This window comes from Erinaceus europaeus, unplaced genomic scaffold (assembly GCF_950295315.1).
Source record: "Erinaceus europaeus unplaced genomic scaffold, mEriEur2.1 scaffold_417, whole genome shotgun sequence".
Taxonomy (NCBI): domain Eukaryota; kingdom Metazoa; phylum Chordata; class Mammalia; order Eulipotyphla; family Erinaceidae; genus Erinaceus; species Erinaceus europaeus.
Window position 1 is genome coordinate 48,816 of NW_026647828.1, and position 24,372 is coordinate 73,187.

A 24,372-nucleotide genomic window follows, 5' to 3' on the forward strand; every position below is an offset into this window, starting at 1 on the left:
TTTTTCTTTTCTTTTTAAAAATATTTATTTATTCCCTTTTTGTTGCCCTTGTTGTTTTATTGTTGAAGTTATTGATGTTGTTCATTGTTGGAGAGGACAGAGAGAAATGGAGAGGGGAGGGGAAGACAGAGAGAGGGGAGAGAAAGACAGACACCTGCAGACCTGCTTCACCACCTGTGAAGCGACTCCCCTGCAGGTGGGGAGCTGGGGGCTCGAACCGGGATCCTTACGCTGGTCCTTGCGCTTTGCGCCACCTGCGCTTAACCCACTGCGCTACTGCTCGACTCCCCCTCCCTTTTTAAAAAGATTTTATTTATTGTGCTGTGGAGATAGCATAATGGTTATGCAAAAAGCCTTTCACACCCGAAGCACCAAAGATCCCAGGCTCAATCTCCAGCATCACCATAAGCCAGAGCTGAACAGTTCTCTGCCAAAAAACAAAAACAAGGATTTTATTTATTTATTCGTGAGAAAGATAAGAGGAGAGAGAGAAAGAACCAGACGTCACTCTGGTCCATGTGCTGTCGGGGATTGAACTCAGGACCTCATGCCTGAGAGTCCAACGCCTTATCACTGCGACACCTCCTGGACCACACAAACTGCTTGTGTTTCTGTTTGCTGGTTGCATTTCACCAGAGCACAGCTCAGCTCTGGTTTATGGTGCTGTGGGGGACTGAATGAACCTGGGACCTCAGAGCCTCCAGTGTGAGAGCCCACTGACTTAACCACCATGCTGTCTCCCACACCCCTCTGCCCCGCTCTTTAACTCCAAGCGTTTATTGCCGGCCTTCCTGGCTCCCCAAGTCATGGGTTCCACCCCACAGATGAGAAAGCCCAGGTTTTGGGAGGAATCTTCCCAAGGCCACGCTAAGAGGTGAGCCTGGCATTCAGTGGGACAGCAGCCGCCACAGGGCTCCACACCGATGACCGATTATCCGCCGTGTGCCGGGCACCGCCAAGGCCACCAGCTGCCATTTTCTCACTTATCCTCTCAACGAGCACCATGCCGCTTCTCCTGGCTGTTCCCTGGACCCGCAGGTGGGGAAACTGCTGACTGGCCCAAGTTTGCTCAGACGGATGGTGAAAGGTGGAGCAGGACAAGAACCCCACATGCCTCCCCTTCCTCCCTGCACCCCGTCGGGGACTGTCGGGTCTCCACCAGATCACGTCACTGTCCCCTGGGGGCCCAGAGAGGCACAGGGTGCTGTGTGCAGGGTTCCAGTCGGTATACTGAGCCTCGAGGCCTCTGACCTCCTGGCTGTCCCCGGTGGCCTTGGGGACGTCTCGGGCCTGGGAGGTGGCGCCACCCGCGACGTGGCGTCAGCTGGGGACTCCCAGGGGACCCGGCCCTGATGCTCCTCTCCACATCATGTCAACTCTGAGCTCAGCAAACTCCAGACTCAGCAGCACGGGGATCAGGCAATTTCCACCTCCCGGAATGGACTTTCTCAGATAATTATTCGTGGCCTCAAGATTGCGCCCGCTTGCCGCCAAGCTGAGAAGTCAGATGGCATGGCTCCATATCCAGCACGTCTCCCCTCACCCTCCTTGCTTCCCTTCCTCAGCGGCACAGATGCAGGGAGGAGGGGAGGGGATGACAGGGCAGAAAAGGGAAGCGTCTCCCTAGGCTAGAGCTTCCGGCCCCAATGCCCATCTATGGTCAAGGGACCCTTGGAGCACACCTGAGATAGACCTTCAGCTTCTCCCCACACAGAGACCCTAATCTCCTCTGCTCTAGTCCTACCTTTGGGTCCCTGTTTATTAAACAATTTGTTCTGCTTTATATCTCACTGCCTTTCAGCCACCAAGCTGCAGATGCTGCCATGACTCCACCCTGACCTCCCTGGGCAGACGCCCTCACCTATGTGCCCTGGAGCCTCCCCTCCCCAGATCCCTGCCCCACGAGGGACAGACAGACACAGGCTGGGGGTGTGGATCCACCTGCCAACACCCATGTCCATTGGAGAAGCAATGACAGAAGCCAGAGCTCCCACCTTCTGCTCCCCATATAGAATTTGGGTCCATCCTCCCAGAGGGATAAAGAACAGGGAAGCTCCCAGTGGAGGGGATGGGACACAGAACTCTGGTTTTGAGAACTGTGTGTAGCTGTACCCCTGTGATCTTACAATCTTGTGAATCATCATCATTATCATCATTATTATTATTTTTTGCCTTAGGGTTATTACTGGGGCTCAGTGCCTACATTATGAATCCACTGCTCCTGGAGGCCATTTTTCGCATTTTGTTACCCTTGTATTATTGTTGTCATTGTTGTTGGATAGGACAGAGAGAAATGGAGAGAGGAGGGGAAGACGGGGGGGGGGGGGGGAGAAAGACAGACACCTGCAAACCTGCTTCACCACCTGTGAGGTGACTCCCCTGCAGGTGGGGAGCCGGGGGCTCGAACTGGGATCCTTATGCCAGTCCTTGCGCTTTGTGCCACATGCACTTAACCCGCTGCGCTACCACCTGACTCCTCTGTGAATCATTATTAAATCACCAATAATTTAAAGAAAAAGGGAGTGTGAAAGTGCCCCAGCCCCATCCCACATCCTCTTCCTTCACCCCAGGGCTGGGGGCTGCTATTCCACTATTTTCTCTGTGTTGTGGAAGCCAGGTCCTCAGAGGAGTCAGCGCCCCAGCCTCCAGCCCTCTCCACCTTCCTGGTTGCCTCCTTCCTTTGAAGTCTCAAAAGATAATTCCCTGTTTCCTTGCTTGACACTCACTGTGAGGAAGCTGGCGGGGGAGGCGGCCACTCTGGAGGATAAAAGGATGAGCTCGGAGCAGGAGGTTAAAAGGATGAGCTCGGAGCAGGGAAATGGCTCATCGGACAGTGCACTGCTTTGCCACATGCACGACCCGGGTTTGAGCCCAGCCCTCGCTGCATGGGAGGGATCTTCTGTGCTGTGGCCTCGTTCTCTCTCTCTTTCTCCTTTTCCCTCTGCCCTCTCTGTCTCTTAAAAGAGGGAGAGTTTGGGGGGTAGGGCAGCAGTGCAGTGCGTTAAACGCAGGTGGAGAGAAGCACCAGGACTGGCTTTAGGATCCCGGGTTCAAGCCCCCGGCTCCCCACCTGCAGGGGAGTCGCTTCACAGGTGGTGAAGCAGGTCTGCAGGTGTCTGTCTTTCTCTCCCCGCCTCTGTCTTCCCCTCCTCTCTCCATTTCTCTCTGTCCTATCCAACAACAATGACGACAATAATAACTACAACAGTGATAACCACAACAATGATAAGAATACAAATAAAAAAAACAAAGCCAACAAAAGGAAAAAAATAGTCTCCAGGAGCAGTGGATTTGTAGTGCAGGCACCAAGCCCCAGCAATAGCCCTGGAGACAACAACAACAAAAAAAAAAAAAAAAAAAAAAAGAGAGAGAGAGAGAGAAAGGAAGGGAGGAAGGAAGGAAGGAAGGAAGGAAGGAAGGAAGGAAGGAAGGATCTGATGTGGTGCTGGGTATTGAACCTGGGACTTTGTGTTTGAGAGTCCAATGCTTTAGCCGCTATGCCACCTCCCCTTTGCTTTTTTAGCCCCCACAAGAGTTCTGGGATGTGCAGACTCTGATTGTTCCTCCAGAGCTGGGAGAGGCAGGCCCCAGGAAGGCTGTGTAGTCGGGATCCAGCTGGAACCTGGTGGAGCAGGGAGGCAGGGGCTCAAGCCCCCGGGGCCCAGGTACCCGCCCTCACCGTCCTTCCCCTCTCCCGGCTCCTTCCTCCCCTCCTGCAGCAGCATCTGGCCACAGCGCTCTGGGATCTGTAAAGACCTTCCGTGGAGCGACCTCACGCGCCATCCACCCCACTCTCTCAGGAAAGGTCTCTGCTGCTGGGTGCCGGCCAAGATACTTAGTGCTGAGTCCCCGCGATTCTCAGAGCAGCCAGCACAGCAAACCTCAGTATTTCCCCCTGGACAGAATTTAAATAAAAGATGAACCTCGGGGAATCTGAATGTCTTCCTTTCTTTAAATTTAATTTCACCGATTTTTATTTACTCATTTTTTTCACCACTTCCGTCACCAAAGGCCCGTGTCCCCATCCCCACCCCCACAGATGACCACTACAGGTTTCCCGCAGTCTGGAAAATAGGTTGACGTTTGTTTGGTTTTCAAATTAGTATGCTGAGCTCCTCTATTCTGCACATGAGTGGGGCCGTCCTGTAACTGTCCGTCGCTCCTGACTGGCTTCACGGAGCTTCATCTTCTGCAGTTCCATCCACTGTACCCCCAAAGGACACAATCTCGTCCCTTTTGACTGTTGCATAATACTCGGTTGACTCTGTGTCCCATAACTTTTCATCCAGTCGTCTGTCAAAGGGCATTTCTGACTCTAAGCCATGCAGCTGAGATCCGCGGTCTTGGTGTGTGGCTGGAGCCTGGGGCCCGGCTCTCCGAACGCCATTTCCATAACTGGGTCCCGGGAGCTCACAGCCAGGCCCCCGTCGGCAATGGCCGGCAGAGCTCACAGGGGCCGTCCTAGCTCCCTCACATACGACACTGTCCCCCCAAAGAACGCTATGGAGCCCCGCCGTGTGAGCCCCAGGATACAGGGAAGGAGGTGGCCCAGAGAGCAAGAGTTATGGGGGACAAACCTACACGTCCCTGATCTAAAAACCTCATCATTATTATTATTTTATTATTATTATTTTGCCTCCAGGGTTTTCATCGCTGGGGCTTGGTGCAGGCACTACAAATCCACTGCTCCTGGAGGCCATTTTTGTGACCGTTGTTGTTGTTGTTATTGATGTTGTTGTTGGATAAGACAGAGAGAAATGGAGAGAGGAAGGGAAGACAGAGAGGGGGGAGAGAAAGACAGACACCTGCAGACCTGCTTCACCGCCTGTGAAGCGACTCCCCTGCAGGTGAGGAGCCGGGGGCTCGAACCGGGATCCTTCAGCCGGTCCCTGCGCTTTGCACCATGTGCGCTTCACCTGCTGCGCCACTGCCCGCCTCCCTAGATCAATCACTTTTAAAATATACAGTTTATAAAATCTGAGCTCATAGTAGGAGGGAACAGGGATGTAAGGTAATTGGCACGTATTGAACTGAATATTAAGTCTTACTGTTGTTTTTTCTTTCTTTCCCTCCAGGGTTATTGCTGGGGCTTGGTGCCTGCGCTAGGAACCCACTGCTCCTGGGGCCACCTTTTTTACATTGTTGTTGCTGTTATTGCTGTTGTTGCTGCTGTTGTTGGGTAGGACGGAGAGAAATGGACAGAGGAGGGGAAGACAGAGAGGAGGAGAGAAAGACAGACACCTGCAGACCTGCTTCACCGCCTGTGAAGCGACTCCCCTGCAGGTGGGGAGCCGGGGGCTCGAACCGGGATCCTTAAATGGGTTATTACAATTTGTGCTGTGTACACTTAACCCACTGTGCGAACACCTAGCACCTCTCGATGCATTTTTACTGTATTAGAAAGCACTAAGGCTGTCCAGGAGGTGGCACGGTGAATCACTGGGCTCTCAAGCACGAGGTCCTGAGTTCAGTCCCCGGCAGCACATGTACCAGAGTATGTCTGGTTCTCTCTCTCTCCTCCCATCTTTCTCATGAATAAATAAAATCTTAAAAAAAAAGCAGTAAGTTTAAAACATTAATCCCCCCCCAAAAAAGCAGTAAGTTAAAACATGTTGGAGTCATTGTCATTTAAATTTTAATTGGGGGTGAGTGCTTTAGACTGGACAGGAAAATACAGTAGCTTGTACATGTGTAACACTTCTCAGTTTCCCACAAAACAATCTTTTTTCTTTCCTCCAGCCTGTTGCGTTTCATTCATGCAGGATTTCTCTTAAACTGGCCTTGACGAGCTAGCTTTCTAAGTGAATGCAGACTTCGTTCCTCTCCTCAGTGAAATCCTGCCCACAGGGTCCAACCGAGGGGTCTAGAGAGGTTCGCCTTCTGGCCACATGGAGACAGGAGGCGCAGCTGTGTGCAAAGCTGGTCTGCTCTCTGAGACCCCACCCACTCTGCTTCACAGCCTCTCAAGACTCTTACAGCTTTGAGACCTTTGGAAAGACCTGACGTTCCTCAACTGGGGTGGAGGAGGCTCGGTGGGCCTGGGTGGGTGGGTGTGCGGGTGGGGTGGGCACCCAGACGCCTGTTCTGTGGCCACCTAGCTCCCAGGGGCCCACGGCCTCCTCCACTCACCCCTGTGGCCCTTTGCTTGTCTCACTGATAACAGCGGTGCCCCGCCCCTGCCATCAAGAAGAGACACACAGAGGAGGAGGTGATGAAGTAACCATTCTCGCTTCCTCTCAGCACATCCACTAGGGGCTCCGATGGCCCACACAGCCTACGGGGTCCCTGCATCACATTCACTGTCTTGATTTTTCCCCAGAGTGATTACCTATTAATAATACATTGATTGACAATGCTGACAGAACACAGAACCTATTGATAATACATTGATGGCCAGTGTTGATTGACGGGACACAGCTCCTATTGATGACACACTGACAGGGCCGTGCTGACTGACAGGGCACAGCTCCTATTGATGGCATACTGACAGGGCCGTGCTGATAGGTACCTCAGCTTGTTTTACCACAGCATGGGTGAGAAGAGAGGGAGAAAGGAGATGCTTTGTTCTCAGAGTGTTGTATTGATTCAGAGTAATTTGGGAATCTGCCCAGAGTTGGGGAATTGCCAGTGACTCAGCGACTCAGAGCCGGGAAGCTAAGCCTGGGCAAGGCTGGGCGGCAGGGGCTTGGGCCCGAAGGTCACGGGGACCTGAAGCTGAGATCTAGCAGTCAGGTGAGTTTGAATCGTGGCCTCTAGGCTCACGTGCCACGACTGTGTACCAATCTTGTTCTCGCTAGTCTTTGAATATTGAGTTAAAGATATCAGCTACCAGGGTACAAACCTCACCGTTCCGTCACCAGAGGTCTGGATCCCCGTCTGCCAAGGAAGCTACAGCTGCAGAGATGGCGCAGGTACTAGTTCTGCAGCTCTGCCTACATTTGATGCAGCTGCCCATACTTTAAGGTTGCGTTTCTCTTTCTTCCTTTTTTATTATACTTATTTATTTTCCTGTTTGTTGCCCTTGTTTTTTATTGTTGTAGTTATTATTGATGTCGTTGTTGGTTAGAACAGAAAGAAATGGAGAGAGGAGGGGAAGACAGAGAGGGGGAGAGAAAGACAGACACCTGCAGACCTGCTTCACCGCCTGTGAAGCGGCTCCCCTGCAGGTGGGGAGCCGGGGGCTCGAACCGGGATCCTTACGCCGGTCCTTGCGCTTCGCGCCACGTGCGCTTAGCCCTCTGAGCTACTCCCAGACTCCCCTTCTCTTCTTTCTAAGTCATATAAAAATGTCCCTCCCTTTTTCCTCCTCTCTTCCCTGATGGAGTTGGAGTTCAGAACCCTCTGGGCATCTTCCCCAACATTTCTCCCCCTTTGGGAGCAGGGACCCAAATTCTCTATGGGGAGCAGCAGGGGGGAGTTCTGGCTTCTGTCATTGCTTCTCCGCTGGACATGGGTGTTGGCAGGTGAACCCACACCCCCAGCCTGTCTCTGTCTGTCCCTAGTGGGGCAGGGCTCTGGGGAGGGGGGGTTCCAGGACACACTGGTAAGGTCATCTGCCCAGTAAGTCAGGATGGCATCGTGGTAGCATCTGCAACTTGGTGGCTGAAAGGTGGTAAGACAGAAAGCAGGACAATTTGTTTAATAATCAGGAAGCTAAAGGTAGAAACAGAGCAGATGAAACTGGTGTCTTCATGTGGGAAGAAGCTGGGAGTCCATTTCAGGCATGTCCCTAGGACCCCTGACTATGCTAGCTTCTACACGAGTCTGATGGCTAGCTTTCAGGTGGTTAACAGTATTGTCTGGGAAGATGAGGTCAGAGTACTTTATACCGATTTTCCAGTGGACTTGGAAATCTGTGGAATTGTAAAGGGTAGCGAGATCAGAGGCATGTGGAGATCAGCCCTGTGTGGGTCACAGTCCCTCTTCAAGCCGTTTCGGGGTCCCCAGGGCTGTAGAAGGGCTCTCAAGCCCCAAGCCACACTCGGCTGCCCTGGCCTCAGTGGGTTCATCTCTGAAATGGGCACAAAGAGGCCGCGGAGCTTCATAGCTGCGGTGTCAGGACCTGTGTGTAAGGGGCCCCAGTCTCAGCTCTGCCACCACCAGAGTGCTGCTCAGGGGGGAAAAACAAAATTAAAAAGTAATGACAGAAGTAAATAGGTGTAATGGCATGCTTCTCCTGGAAAGACTGCAGGGCTGACAGAACCCCAGTGCTCCAGCCGTCTTGTGCACAGTGAAGATCCAAACATAAAATTTACCTACATACCCTCCAGCAGGACAAGGAAACCAGGGAGAGCGGTGGCGCACCTGACTGAGTGCACACGCCACCATGTACAAGGACCAGGGTTCGAGCCCCCAGTCCCCATCTGCAGGGGAGAAGTCTCATGAGAGGGGAAGCAGGTGGTCCGGGGTGTGGCGCAGTGGATAAAGCATTGGATTCTCAACCATGAGGTCCTGAGTTCCATCCCCGGCAGCACAGGTACCAGAGTGATGTCTGGTTCTTTCTCTCCTCTTATCTTTCTCATGAATAAATAAAATATTTTTTTAAAAGAGAGGGGAAGCAGGTCTGCAGGTGTCTCCCCCTCCCCTCTCCACTTCTCTCTGTCCTATCAAATAAAATAATTTTAAAAAATCTCAAAAACAAAAGAAACAAGGGGGGCTTATACTAGTGGAATACCATTCTGCCATGAAGATTAAATCGTGCTTTTGGCAGCCAACCGGGTGGGTCCCCAGGTGATTGTACTAAATGCACTAAGTCAGGAAGTTAAAGATTGTCCTGGTGGCTTTGCAGGACGACAGCCCAGGGGCGCAGCCTGGAGGGCCTCCATCCACACTCCCCCATAACAGCAGAAGTCTGTGCGTCTGGGAGGCCACGGGCAGAGCCTCACTGAGCTGGGCCTGGGAAGGTCGGATGAGAAACGGCCTGAGGACTCACCGGGATCCTGGCAAGTGGAGGAGCCAGTGAGCACTGGGCCCACCCTGCACATCCCAGACACAGTGGGGCCTCTGCGTCCTTTTACTTAGCGGAAGCTCAGAGAACCAGACTCGAAAGCTGCTCCAGGGGCCGGTGTGAAGAGACGGTGAAGTTTCTTTCTGTCAGAGTGAGCCAGCCCCTTGGTTAGTAACGATAATCAAATGCTAGTGAAAGGGGATGGCGGTGGAGTGAAAGCCTTCTATTCTGCTGTCCTGGGAGTCTGGGAAGAGGTTTTCCTTGATCTCTCTGGAGAGAGAGAAGGGTCTGGCTTGTGACAAAGCCTCTAACGAAAAGAAGGTGGGCTTGGGGCTCAGGGAGGAGGGGTCATTCTGGTGTCTTTTCTTTGAGGCTCCAGCTGGAAGCTGATACCCACTCAGATACCCACCCAATCCTTTTGTTTATCTCCCCCATGGTCTTTTGTGCTCTCTGTCTCCTTCCTCCTTCCTTCTCTCTCCCATTCTCCCTCTCTCCCTTTCCCCTCTCCCTCTCCTTCCCCCGTCTCTCTCCCATTCTCCCTCTCTCTCCTTTCCCCTCTCCCTCTCCTTCCCCTGTCTCTCTCCCATTCTCCCTCTCTCTCCTTTCCCCTCTCCCTCTCCTTCCCCCGTCTCTCTCCCATTCTCCCTCTCTCCCTTTCCCCTCTCCCTCTCCTTCCCCCGTCTCTCTCCCATTCTCCCTCTCTCTCCTTTCCCCTCTCCCTCTCCTTCCCCCGTCTCTCTCCCATTCTCCCTCTCTCCCTTTCCCCTCTCCCTCTCCTTCCCCCGTCTCTCTCCCATTCTCCCTCTCTCCCTTTCCCCTCTCCCTCTCCTTCCCCGTCTCTCTCCCATTCTCCCTCTCTCTCCCTTTCCCTTCTCCCTCTCCTTCCCCCGTCTCTCTCCCATTCTCCCTCTCTCTCCTTTCCCCTCTCCCTCTCCTTCCCCCATCTCTCTCCCATTCTCCCTCTCTCTCCCTTTCCCTTCTCCCTCTCCTTCCCCCGTCTCTCTCCCATTCTCCCTCTCTCTCCTTTCCCCTCTCCCTCTCCTTCCCCCATCTCTCTCCCATTCTCCCTCTCTCTCCTTTCCCCTCTCCCTCTCCTTCCCCCGTCTCTCTCCCATTCTCCCTCCCTCCCTTTCCCCTCTCCCTCTCCTTCCCCCATCTCTCTCTCATTCTCCCTCTCTCCCTCTCCTTCCCCGTCTCTCTCCCATTCTCCCTCTCTCTCCCTTTCCCTTCTCCCTCTCCTTCCCCCGTCTCTCTCTCATTCGCCTTCTCTCCCTTTCCCCTCTCCCTCTCCTTCCCCCATCTCTCTCCCATTCTCCCTCTCTCCCTTTCCCCTCTCCCTCTCCTTCCCCCGTCTCTCTCCCATTCTCCCTCTCTCCCTTTCCCCTCTCCCTCTCCTTCCCCGTCTCTCTCCCATTCTCCCTCTCTCCCTTTCCCCTCTCCCTCTCCTCCCCGTCTCTCTCCCATTCTCCCTCTCTCTCCTTTCCCCTCTCCCTCTCCTTCCCCGTCTCTCTCCCATTCCCCCTCTCTCCCTTTCCCCTCTCCCTCTCCTTCCCCCGTCTCTCTCCCATTCTCCCTCTCTCCCTTTCCCCTCTCCCTCTCCTTCCCTCGTCTCTCTCCCATTCTCCCTCTCTCCCTTTCCCCTCTCCTTCCCCCGTCTCTCTCCCATTCTCCCTCTCTCCCTTTCCCCTCTCCCTCTCCTTCCCCGTCTCTCTCCCATTCTCCCTCTCTCTCCCTTTCCCTTCTCCCTCTCCTTCCCCCGTCTCTCTCCCATTCTCCCTCTCTCTCCTTTCCCCTCTCCCTCTCCTTCCCCCATCTCTCTCCCATTCTCCCTCTCTCTCCCTTTCCCTTCTCCCTCTCCTTCCCCCGTCTCTCTCCCATTCTCCCTCTCTCTCCTTTCCCCTCTCCCTCTCCTTCCCCTGTCTCTCTCCCATTCTCCCTCTCTCTCCTTTCCCCTCTCCCTCTCCTTCCCCCGTCTCTCTCCCATTCTCCCTCTCTCCCTTTCCCCTCTCCCTCTCCTTCCCCCGTCTCTCTCCCATTCTCCCTCTCTCTCCTTTCCCCTCTCCCTCTCCTTCCCCCGTCGTCTCTCTCCCATTCTCCCTCTCTCCCTTTCCCCTCTCCCTCTCCTTCCCCGTCTCTCTCCCATTCTCCCTCTCTCTCCCTTTCCCTTCTCCCTCTCCTTCCCCCGTCTCTCTCCCATTCTCCCTCTCTCTCCTTTCCCCTCTCCCTCTCCTTCCCCCATCTCTCTCCCATTCTCCCTCTCTCTCCCTTTCCCTTCTCCCTCTCCTTCCCCCGTCTCTCTCCCATTCTCCCTCTCTCTCCTTTCCCCTCTCCCTCTCCTTCCCCCATCTCTCTCCCATTCTCCCTCTCTCTCCTTTCCCCTCTCCCTCTCCTTCCCCCGTCTCTCTCCCATTCTCCCTCTCTCCCTTTCCCCTCTCCCTCTCCTTCCCCCATCTCTCTCTCATTCTCCCTCTCTCCCTCTCCTTCCCCGTCTCTCTCCCATTCTCCCTCTCTCTCCCTTTCCCCTCTCCCTCTCCTCCCCGTCTCTCTCCCATTCTCCCTCTCTCTCCTTTCCCCTCTCCCTCTCCTTCCCCGTCTCTCTCCCATTCCCCCTCTCTCCCTTTCCCCTCTCCCTCTCCTTCCCCCGTCTCTCTCCCATTCTCCCTCTCTCCCTTTCCCCTCTCCCTCTCCTTCCCCCGTCTCTCTCCCATTCTCCCTCTCCCTCTCCTTCCCCCGTCTCTCTCCCATTCTCCCTCTCTCCCTTTCCCCTCTCCCTCTCCTTCCCCCGTCTCTCTCCCATTCTCCCTCTCTCTCCCTTTCCCTTCTCCCTCTCCTTCCCCCGTCTCTCTCCCATTCTCCCTCTCTCCCTTTCCCCTCTCCCTCTCCTTCCCCCGTCTCTCTCCCATTCTCCCTCTCTCTCCCTTTCCCCTCTCCCTCTCCTTCCCCCGTCTCTCTCCCATTCTCCCTCTCTCCCTTTCCCTTCTCCCTCTCCTTCCCCCGTCTCTCTCCCATTCTCCCTCTCTCTCCTTTCCCCTCTCCCCCTTCCTCTCTCTCCCTCCCTTCTCCTTTTCCGTTCTCCCTCACCCTCTCCCTGTCTCTCTCCCAGGGCTTGATTCATCATTGCACACAAGGATTCTTGGTTTCTAGAAGTTCCAGGGAACAACACCACAGCTACTTTGCTGTCAAAGGTCTGGGCACGATCTGAAGGGAGGATACAGAGAGCAGGAGGTTCTGTGGAGCCTGAAGCTGGGACCCTCTCAGAGCGGCCGGGGCGGGGGGCAGAGCTCAGTCCCAAAGGCCCGCGCCTGCTCTGGCCCAGCTGGAACCTGTCTTGTGCACACAGTGGCGTGCACACCACCCAAGTGAGCTGTCTGCTGGCTCACGTGCGAATGTGGATAAGACACTGTTGCAGGAGATTCAGCTTGGGGTCTTGATGTGCTTGCCTGTGATGGCAGAGACTAGTTTGGTACAAGTTCGGTTTCCACAGATAATCGCACTGGCCAAAAGCCAGCGTGGGGGGTCGAGTGGTAGCGCACATGGTTAAGTGCACACGTCACCATGTGCAAGGACCCGGGTGCGAACCCCCGGTCCTCACCTGCAGGGAGGAAGCTTCATGAGTCACAAAGCACATCTGCAGGTGTCTCTCTGTCTCCCCCATCCTCTCAAATCAATTTTTTTTTTTTTTTTTTTTTACCAGAGCACTGTTCACCTCTGGCTTATGGTAGTGTAGGGGACTGAACCTGGGACTTTGAAGCCTCAGGCATGAGAGTCCGCTTGTATAACTATTATGCAATCTACCCTCCGCCCCTCTCAAATCAGTTTTAAGAAACCCAGCGTATCAGTCTGCTTGGGTCGCCCTGGCCAAAGCCCCTCAGCTTCAGTGTCTCGCCGTCAGGAGGTGGGCATCTGTGATGATGGGCCAGCTCAGCTCTCCTGCAGCCTTGCTCCCCGGGTTTTGGCTGCGTCCTGGTTTCCTGTCTTTTTACGGAGCCCATTTGTACACAGCCATTACCCTCATTCACTTAGTTACCTCGTGTTGGTATGCATGAGACTCCTTCTGTTTCATATGGTTTAAATCCCCCCTGCTTAACACTATTCTATTTACATAACCACTTCATTCTATTTACATAACCGCTGTTAACAAGCACCTCCCTCCAGGGCATTGGTTCAATCCCCACTGTTTCATGATATGTTTTTGCTCCACCCCCCCCCTCCTTGTCACACCCTGATCCCTTCTTTATCACACCCTGATTTTCACCAGTCACTTTTCTCTCCACCCTCTCTATGTCACATCCTGTTTCCACCCTACTTGGGAAGTATATATAAAGACAGCATTGTGAGTTTTAGAGTACTGTACTTGAGTTTAGCTTAGCTCGTCTTAGGTTGTGCTGCGCCCTGCATGAATAAAGAGATACTGCCTACAGCTCAACCATGAGTCCCTGGTCGTCTGTTACCCGTCCGTGAAGCCAGCCCGGCGAAAACAACATAACCCATCGAAAACAACAACCTCGTTAAAGAGAGTGTCTCCAAATACAGTCACTTTCTGAAACGCTGGGCGCAGGACGTCAACAGGTGAATTCAAGGATGGGGAAACCTCACAGCCCCAAGCAGCTGACACACGTCTCAGGATTTGTTCTTGACTGTAAGTGTTTGCCCAGTGGAAAGAGCTGAGAACACGTAGCAGTGTTGAGGACGGTCCTCTGGAAGTCTTCAGAGGGATGTCACTGACATTCCGACTGGCTGTGGAATGTCCTAGATTTCAGACCATTTTAGTGATCAAGTCTGTGCTTCCCATTATTCCACCCACCCCCTCACTCCCTCCCCAGCACCCTGCATGCCCTAGAAAGGTTTCCTTGGGGGTAGATAGCACGGTGGAGCTGCAGAGACATTCCTGCCCGAGGCTCCAGAGCCCCAGGTTCAATCCCCTGCACCACCATAAGCCTTAGCTGACCAGGGCTAGGGTAGAAAGGAAGAAAGGAAGGAAAGAAGGAATAAAGGATAAAGGAGGAAAGGAAGGAAGAAATAGCAGGCCAGGTGGTGGCGCACCTAGTTGAGCACACACATTAAAGTGTGCAAGGCCCCGGGTTCAAGCCCCTGGTCCCCACCTGCAGGGGGGAAGCTTCATGAGTGGCGAAGCAGGGCTGCAGGTATCTCTCTGTCTCTCTGCCTCTCTACCTTCCCCTCTCCTCTCAATTTCTCTCTATCCAATAATAAAACATTATAAAAACTTTTAAAGAAAAAGGAAACATGTCCCAACGACTATTTCACTGCCAACTATAAACCATGAGTCCCCCAACAAAGAAAAAAGAAAAGAGGGAGCATTAAACACTCTTGCAACCTTTTTAATTTTGTTATTATTTTTAACTACAAATGCCTTCAAACTGAGCAAAGCTGAAAAGATTTTAAAGTAAGACGCTGGGAGAGTATTAGGAGTACCGCGTGCTGGGCGGGCAGTGAGGCGACAGAACCACAGGTGGACGTGAAACCAGCCCAGGCGGGGAGCTTCCAACAGCCAGAATTTCTCAGTGTTCTCAAGGCAGGAAAGTCCAAGATAATAAAACCAAACCTTCCCATGTCTTATCTTTATTTATTGGATAGAGACAGCCAAAAATCAAGAGGAAAGGGGGAGATAGAGAGGAAGATAGACAGAGAGACACCTGCAGCCCTGCTTCAACACTTGCAATGCTTCCCCCCTGCAGGTGGGGACTTGGAGCTTGAACCTAGGTCCTTGTGCGCTGCAACAAGTGCACCACCACCCGGTTCCGGCATTGGAAGGCTAATGTCTGGTTCAAAGACAGACGTTTTCTATGTCTCACATGACAGGAGGGAGGAAGCGTGTTCTAAAAATTTTTAAATCATCTTTATTTTGGATAGAGACAGCCAGAAATTGAGAGGGGAGGGGGAGATAGAGAGGGAGAGAGACGCCTGCAGCCCTGCTTCACCACTCACAAAGCTTCCCCCTGGAGGCTGGGGGCTCGAACTCAGGTCTTTGTGCACTGTGACATGGGCGCTCAACCAGGTGCGCCACCACCTGGCCCCTAACACCACTCATGAATGCCCCACCCACGCGACATGCAGGGTTTGGATTCCAAGAGATGATCGTGGGCGTGACATGTGCATCCCGCCCACGGCGGTCCTGCCCACAGGAAGCCGGCACTGGGGCCACCTGGTCAGCACTGTGGCTTCTGGGGGCTGCACGGAGGAGGCACATTCATGAGTCAGTCACATGCACCCTGACCTCCACGTGCCCGGCCCCAGCCCCTGCGTTTCACATTTAGCTGCTCAGCCAACACGGGCCTCTGGCTCTGTGCCTTCTGAGCAGATGATAAATGCCCCCGCAGCCCCTGGTTCCGCAAAGATAAATCACTCCAGGTCCGAGCGGTGAACCACAGGAATAACAGCCATTTACACAGACCCCGGGAGTCCCTGGTGAGAGCTCCTTGGCTATTTATGAGGGAGTTAAAAACAAGGGTGGGCGGGCGTGGTGCTCGATGCTATTACTGTCCGCACCGGCACGCGGAGCGCTCATCAGAGAGCCGGTTAGTCAGGAAGCCGCCTTGGCTGGGAATTCATCAAGGAGCAAAGCAGGCAGCAACAGGAGCTGTGGCAGTATTTCCAATCCTGGCCGAACGTTTCTGAATCGGAACAAAGGGCTTGTTCAATACTCTCAAGCGACACCTAGGCTTACGGTCCAAACCCTTCTGAGCACAGTATTGCAGTGATTCGAGTCACAATCACAGACAATAAATAGCTCTTTTCACTGGCATTTCAGCTCAGAGGAGGTGGGAAGGCCGGGCGGAGACAGAAATAAGCCGCCTCACGTGGTGACGTGTGGGCTTTTCTGTGACGTCATGACCCAGGGGCCGGACGTCTGATTTTTGCTAGCTGCCCCTGGGCAAGCTGATTACTAGCCTCTGTGGGTATGAAGTCTGTCTGTAATCTGGAGATGAACTAACACCCATTCTGACTGTCCTCAGGACTTGCAAACAGGCATGGGAAATACTCAACACACCCTTAGGACGCAGTCTGGCTCTGGGCGCCCAGAAAGTGGTGGTGGTGGTGGAGACACTGGTACTGTGGGAGCAAGACCTGCATCCAGACGTTGCCTAGAACAGACAAATGAGTGGCTACTAGGCCTCCCTGTCTCTCTCTGAAATAATTTATTCAGAGGGAGTCAGGCGGTAGCGCAGCAGGTTAAGCGCAGGTGGCGCAAAGCGCAGGGACCGGCATGAGGATCCCGGTTGGAGCCCCCGGCTCCCCACCTGCAGGGGAGTCGCTTCACAGGTGGTGAAGACAGGTGTCTGTCTTTCTCTCCCCCTCTCTGTCTTCCCCTCCTCTCTCCATTTCTCTCTGTCCTATCCAACAACGACAACAACAATAATAACAGTAATAACTACAACAATAAAACAAGGTCAACGAAAGGGAAAATAAATAAATATTTTTTAAAAAGACGTCAAAAATTAAAAAAAAGAGAACTTATTCATGAGAAAGCTAGGTGAAGGAAAGAACCAGATTTCACTCTGGTCCATGTGTTGTCAGGGATTGAACTCAGGACCTCACGGTTGAGGGTCCAGTGTTTTATCCACTAAGCCACCTCCCGGACCAACCTACCAGGTCTCTTGAACTAAATGGAGTGGTCCGGGAGAGGGAGCAGTGTGGATAAAGCACTGGACTCTCAGCCATGAGGTCCCGAGTTCAGCCCCTGGCAGCAGATGGACCAGAGTGACATCTGGTTCTTTCTCTCCTCCTATCTTCCTCATAAAAAAAATCTTTTTTTAAAAAAATAATTTATTGATTCATGAGAAAGATAGGAGAGAGAAAGAACCAGACATCACTCTGGTACATGTGCTGCCGGGGCCTCATGCTTGAGAACCCAATGCTTTATCCACTGTGCCACCTCCTGGGCCACAATAAATACAATCTGAAAAAAGAAGACCCAAGTAGCACGAAGGCGGCCCAGAGGCTTGCAGGCCGGGCTGAAGAAAGCCAGCCAGTGGAGTGCTTTCTCCGTAACGGACGTGCAGCCGGCTCCTTCCCGGGTGCCCGATTGGCGTGGGCTTGGATCTAAGGCTCAGGGACATCGGCAGCACACGTGGCTGTTTGGGCTTGGCTGAAAGATTTCCAAGCAGAGCCCCAAGTGTTTTGTTTTTGAGCTGATTCCCAAGGCTTTTGGGTGTGTCTGCACCACCAGTCTGGAGAGCAAGGGTCACCTGTTAATCGCTGTAAAGGAAGCGGGATCCCTTTCCACTCGCAAGGCCTCAGGCTAACTTCACGCCATTTAGTTTCTTCCCCCTATTCCTCCTCCTCCTCCTCCTCTTTTTAAAAATTTTATTTATTTATTAATGAGAAAGATAAGAGAGAGGGAAAGAACCAGACATCACTCGGGTCCATGTGCTGCCAGGGGCTGAACTCGGGACCTCACGCTTGAGGGTCCAGTGCTTTATCCACTGTGCCACCTCCCGGACCACGCCATTCAGTTCTCCCTTTACAGTCAGAGTCAATATTGTTTGCTAGTATAAGCAGGAGTTGGTAGCGATGTGTTCAAGTATTTATTCCCTTGTCTCTACACACGGAGTGTTCTCTGGTGCCCCGTGAATATTGACTCAGACTGAAAAGTGCCTTTCTGACAGTGACTCACATATTCTTAGCTGTTGCCGGAGCCTCAGCTGGCAGAGAGAGACAGAGAGACAGAGGGCAGGACGCCAGGGACCGAGGCTTCCCCGGGTGTGGTAGGGGCTGGGCCAGAACCAGGGTCACCCTCCAGACTGGGCAGGCACAGTGTCCAGCTGAGAAGCCCTGGTCACACGGTCCAGAGTGTGCGCCCAGCCCGGCTAGAGGCCGGGGATCCTCCCCAGGTTCAGTTCGGGGAAATAAACGGTTCTCTCTTCAAGGAATCTGCGCGGAGCTTAGCCTGTGGTTTGCGGATAGAAAGAAGTCCCACTGAAGCCGCTGAAGCCGTGGAGAACTCGTCCTAGATCTGACTTAATTACAGGGCTTGTGATCTGCCTTCCGCTGCCCCCTGCTTGCTTCTCAAAAACGCCCCTTTGTTCTTCTGGGTGGAGTCCGCTCAGGGGGACATGCTCGCTAAGGCTTTCTGTGTCTGTGCAGCCGGGGGGCTAATATTACGCCCTCCCAGTCTCCTCCGACCAGCGAGCGGAGCGGGCATGAGTGGGCATGAGCGTGGGGGCAGGGGAGGGAGCCACGCTCATGATGCTGTTCAGCCTGGAGCCTGTCCCTCCCTGTCCGAGACCCTGTTTGAGACCCCGGCATCACCGATTCCAAGATGAGGGCCTTGTGATGGGTTTACCAGCCCCCGTCCCCAGCTGACTGGTGGGAACAGTCCTGGTGGGTGACTTCCCCTCCAGCCGCAGGCCGCTCCTCCTCCCCTGGGCTCAGGGGCAATACCCAGGCCCCCCTGGAGATCTTCTGGGGTCTCTCCCAGCCGTGCTGGCTCCCCGTGTTCCTGAGCCACTGCCTCACCTGCCACCACCGGGCTGACCCCCAGAGACGCCCCTCCCCGGCCTGGGGACTCCTGGCTCCATGACTCACCTCGGCCTGCACGGGGGCTCAGGACGGAACTGCGTCTCTCCCCAGCGGTGAACCAGTGCCTGAGGGCCTCTGCCCCTTCCAGCAGCCTGGCCAGCAAGCACTCAGCCTGTCAGAACAGAACAGAGCCCGGCCTCTGTGTGCAGCAGCTTCTGCTGTACCCCCAAGGCCCCACCTGCAGGGGAGAAGCCCTGCCCCTTCCCCCATGGCCCCACCTGCAGGGGAGAAGCCCTGCCCCTTACCCCCACGGCCCCACCTGCAGGGGAGAAGCCCTGCCCCTTACCTGCAGGGGAGAAGCCCTGCCCCTTGCCCCATGGCCCCACCTGCAGGGGGGAGCTCTGTGAGCAGCAGAGCAGGGCTACAGGCGTCTCTCTTCCCTCTCAATTTCTCTCTGTCCTATGAAATGATATCAGTACACACACTTAAAGAAAAAGAGGGGGTCAGGGAGTCGGGCGGCAGTGCAGCGGGTTGAGCGCAGGTGGCGCAAAGCACAAGGACCAGCCTAAGGATCCCGGTTCCAGCCCCCGGCTCCCCACCTGCAGGGGAGTCGCTTCCCAGGCGGTGAAGCAGGTCTGCAGGTGTCTGTCTTTCTCTCCCCCTCTCCGTCTTCCCCTCCTCTCTCCATGTCTCTCTGTCCTAGCCAACGACGCCGACATCGATAACTACAACAATAAAAAAGAAAAGAAAAGAAAAAGAGGGGGTCAGGCGATAGCACAGTGGGTTAAGCGCACATGATGCAAAGCTCAAGGAAATAGGCAGACCCCGGGCCTGAACTTAGAGCCTCACGCTGGCAAGGCCTGTAGCAAGGCCTGTACTGCTGTGGCCCTGAGCCATCTCTGGGGTTGGCTCTCTCCTCCTCCCTCCCTCCCCTCCTTCTCTCCTCTTCCCCTTTTGTTCTCTTCTTCTCTCTGTCTTTCATCCCTCCCACCCTACCTTTCTTCTTTTCTTGTTTTTGTGGAGTAGAACAAATAAAAGGTGACTTAGCACAGCACCAGAGCTTCCCCCAGTGCCGTGAAACTCACCCACATGGCGCTGGGGTTTGGACCTGGCCTCGCGTGGCAAGGTGAAGGCTCGCCTGCTGAGCCAGCCTTCTAGCCCAGTGCCTCTGTTTCTTTTTGTCTTTAAACAGAGAGAAAGGCAGCAACAGCAGCTCTGTGTCCTTCATTCTGTGAAGTGGAGAGAACCGACTCAGAAGACTAATAAGCGTGGTTACCAATGGAGTTTCAATACTTGGTTATTTGGCCAAATATTTAAAGTAGGAGTTTTAAGCTGAAAATACGGATTAGAAAATGAATGGGAGCAGGCCGGGTGGCGGTGCACCCGGTTAAGCACACATAGTACTAAGTGTAAGGACCCACACAAGTATCCGGGTTCAAGCCCCCAGCTCCCAACCTGCAAGGAAGACACTTCACAAGTGGTGAAGCAGGTCAGCAGGTGTCTCTTTCTCCCTCTCTCTCTTTTTAAAAATTTGTTTATTTTTATGTACTATTAGATAGAGACAGAGAGAAATTGAGAGGTGAGGGGCAAACAGAGAGGGAGAGAGAGTCACCTGCCACCCTGCTTCACCACTCAGGAAGCTTCCCCCTGCAGGTGGGGGCTGGGGGCTTGAACCTGGGTCCTGGCGCACTGCAGTGTGAGTGCTTACGCAGATGCACCACTGCCTGGCCCTCTCTGTCTCTTAAAAAAATTATCCTTATTTATTGGATAGAGACAGCCAGAATTCAAGAGGCAAGGGGAAGATAGAGAGGGAGAGAGACAGAGAGACACCCGCAGCCCTGCTTCAACACTTGCAACAGTTTCCCCCTGCAGATGGCGACTGGGGCCTCGAACCCGGGTCCTTGCGCACTGTAACATGTGCGCTCAGTCAGGTGCGCCCCCACCCAGTTCGCCCCATCTCCCCTCCTCTCTCAATTTCTCTCTGTCTTATCCAGTAAAATGGGGGGAAAATGCCAGAAACAGCAGATTTGTAGTGATAGCCCTGGAGGGGAAACAACAGAGAGAGAGAGAGAGGAATGAGGGGAGAGGCCTGGGGCTCCCGTGTGGGGACCCCCCGCACCTGCCTCACGGACCCCGGCTTTGCCGCCTCCCCATCTCACTGGGCTGATGTCGGCCTGGGTGGCAGTTGGGCTTCTGAGACCCCAGTGCTTCCTTGACCTTGTCCTCTCCCCCGGCTTCTTGTTTTCTCCCATCTTCTCCCTGGCTCTCTCTTCTTCCTCTCCAACTGTCTCTAGAATGTCCGTCTGCTTTTCAGTCCCACCTTGGGGTGGGCCCGGGGATGGGTGGGTGGGTATCTGAGATCCCCTCACACGTTGGCAGAGGCCAGAGAGGAAGGACGGACGTCTGAGCACCGGTCGGGTCGGTCCTTCAGGGTCAGAGGTTGCTGCCATCCCGGCGCCGTGAGCAGGGTCTCCAGGCCTTTCTAGTCAGCGGGAGACGTGGGCGGCTCTGATACAGCGTGCTGGGAGAAGGCCAAGGTCACGCCAAGGTTGCCCTCTGGGAGCTGGCAACAGGGTTTAAGAAACGTTATTGGCGTTGGGACAAGATGACCCAGGGCCATCCATCCCCAAGGTGGGCACCCAACCCACAGGGTCTCTCAGAACACGCTTGGCCACCTGGGTGGGAAGCCAGGACCTGGAATCAGAGATGCAGAGGATGCTGGCATTCGTTCATTTTATTTCTAAGCAGACGTGGAAGAATGCAGCGTCTCCCTAAGAATGCACAACACAGGGCTACCAAAGAGGCTGATAGGCGAGTCATGGAGGGCCAGGGTGCGGGAGTGTGGGGGCAGCAGGCGGGGCAGGGACAGGGCTCCGGCCACCACTGCTGGTTTATTCTGCCCCGTGGCTGCTGTTCTTTCTTTCATTCTCTTTCCCAGACGCTCTCTTTTGGAGAATGTAAAATTTTATGAGGCGTCAGATCAGCCCCCCCCTTTCTTTGTGGGGAGGGGACTGAGCAGAAGAAAGAGACGGAGGCTTCATTACCATAATAGCTAAAGCTTCATTATGCTGCGAGAGAAAGGCGGAGTTAACAAGAGGAAGGTAGTTCCGGAAAATGTGATTTCACGACTCTTTTCTTTGGAGGGCGGCTGCTTTCCAAAGATGAGTGGTCTCCTAGTGCTCCCATCATCTCCTCCTCGAGACCATCCAGAGCGTTCGTTCTACACACACACATCTACTGATGTAGGTCTTTTTGAATGTTTATTTATAAAGTGGAAATATTGACAAGACCACAGGATAAGAGGTGTACAACTCCACACAGTTCCCACCACCGGAGCTCCGTATCCCATCCCCTCCCCTGATAGCTTTCCTATTCTTTATCCCTCTGGGAATATGGATGCAGGGTCATTGTGGGATGCAGAAGGTGGAAGATCTGGCTTCTGTAATGGCTTCTCTGCTGAACATGGGTGTTGACAGTTCCATCCATACTCCCAGTCTGTCTGTGTCTTTCCCTAGTGGGGCAGAAGTGTGTGCTAGAAGTGAACCTGCCCTATGGCCTTGCAATTCTTCTCCTGGGCATATATCCTAAGGAACCCAACACACCCATCCAAAAAGATCTGTGTACACCTGTATTCATAGCAGCACAATTTGTAATAGCCAAAACCTGGAAGCAACCCAGGTGCCCAACAACAGATGAGTGGCTGAGCAAGTTGTGATCTAGATACACAATGGAATACTACTAAGCTATTAAAAATGGTGACTTTGGGAGTTGGGTGGTAGTGCAGTGGGTTAAGCACACGTAGTGCAAAGCACAAGGACTGGTGTAAGGATCCCGGTTTGAGCCCCCGGCTCCATACCTGCAGGGGGGCTCACTTCACAGGAGGTGAAGCAGGTCTGCAGGTGTCTATCTTTCTCTTCTCTTCCTCTCAAGGTGCTGGGAGGAGGGAGGCGAGGCCACAGAGTCATTTCCTGTTTCTCAGTAAGTGGGAAGCAGCACTGGAGGGGAGCCATATGGAGTTTCCCAGCCCTGGATCCCTAATCTCATCCTTTCCAACCGCTACCTTTTGAGCTTTTGATGGGTTCAAGAAATATTCTTATGTGCTAAGTACCCAACTATGCTCTGGGCCTCCAGCAGTGATAGGGCCAACATGACTGACCTGATGGAGCCAACATGGCTGACCTGATGGAGCCAACATGGCTGACCTGATGGAGCCAACATGGCTGACCTGATGGAGCCAACATGGCTGACCTGATGGAGCCAACATGGCTGACTTGAAGGAGCCAACATGGCTGACCTGATGGAGCCAACATGGCTGACTTGAAGGAGCCAACATGTCTGACCTGATGGAGCCAACATGACTGACCTGAAGGAGCCAACATGACTGACCTGATGGAGCCAACATGGCTGACCTGATGGAGCCAACATGGCTGACCTGATGGAGCCAACATGGCTGACTTGAAGGAGCCAACATGACTGACCTGATGGAGCCAACATGGCTGACCTGATGGAGCCAACATGACTGACCTGATGGAGCCAACATGACTGACCTGAAGGAGCCAACATGACTGACCTGATGGAGCCAACATGGCTGACCTGATGGAGCCAACATGACTGACCTGAAGGAGCCAACATGACTGACCTGAAGGAGCCAACATGACTGACCTGATGGAGCCAACATGGCTGACCTCATCCTCATGGAGTGTTTTGTCAGAAGGCCCTCTATCTCTCTCCCTGTCTGTCTCTGTCTCTCTCCTTTCAAGTCCTTAACTGCCTCCTTGCTCTCTCACAGGAGCCAGGGAGAGAGATGGCAGGTCTGCTTCTCTGAGTGTCTCCTCCTTTCTGTCGTCTGGCAATCATATTTCATGTCTAACAGGGAAGCGTCTCCTCAACAGGGAGACATTTCTGAGTTCTGACGGTGTGTGAAAAGCTCCCTAATTAATCCTTCATCATCTGCCACTGGAACCGGATCCGTCTGGAGTTTAAAGATGGAGAATCATCAGTCATTCTGCTCCCTTCAGGGAGCGCTGGCTCCGAGCCGCACACTTATCCTCCCCACCCCACATACCAGGGACACCATCAGCCGGCGGTTACCAGGGTGCTAGCTGGTGGCCTCTGTGACCCCGTGTCACCATGCCCCTGGGCCCACTCCTGAGCAAGCTGCAGGGCACTCGGCTGTCTGTCCCCTCAGCTCTGCATGGTCTCATGGTCGGCCTGGGAGCCACTGAGCACCTGACGTGACGTGGAGTGAAGGAAAGAGTACGCGGACTCTTCCCAGAAGAGAGGGAGGGGGCCGGGCCGTGGCGCGCCTGGTTGAGTACTCACGTTTCAGTGTGCAAGGACCCAGGTTTAGGGCCTTTAGCCGGTCCCCAGCTGCAGGGGGAAAGCTTCATGAGTGGTCGGAGGTCAAGGCTGTGCCATGCTGCATGGGCCCGCGTGGGAGGGAGGCCAGTGACGCTCCTCCACGCCCCCCGGCCTGGTCTTTCTGTTTCTCATTCTCCAAACAACAACATCAAGTGCCTTTGGGTGACAGTGCATCTTCCTCTTCTTTTCCTCCTCCTTCTCCTCTTCTTCCTTCTTCTCCTCTTCTTCCTTCTTCTTGGCTCCTTTCAACTACAGAAGCAGAGAGGACGGAGAGGAGAGATGACCCCATGTCAGGCTCCCCCTTGCATGTGGTGCTCTGCTGTGGAGCCAGAGGCTCGAACCCAGACCCTGCAGTCAGCATCATGTGTCTTCAGGCAGGTGAGCTCTGTCCAGCATCATGGACTGTGTTTGTAGCTGGCAACGCTGGAACCAATCTCGCCCTCTTAGAAACAGCAGAGGAGCACCCAGCTAAGCGCTCACGGTACTGTACACAAGGACTCTCCAAAGGACCCAGGTTCAAGCCCCCACTTCCCACCTGCACGGAGGAAACTTAGTGAGTGGTGAAGCAGGTCTGCAGATGTTCC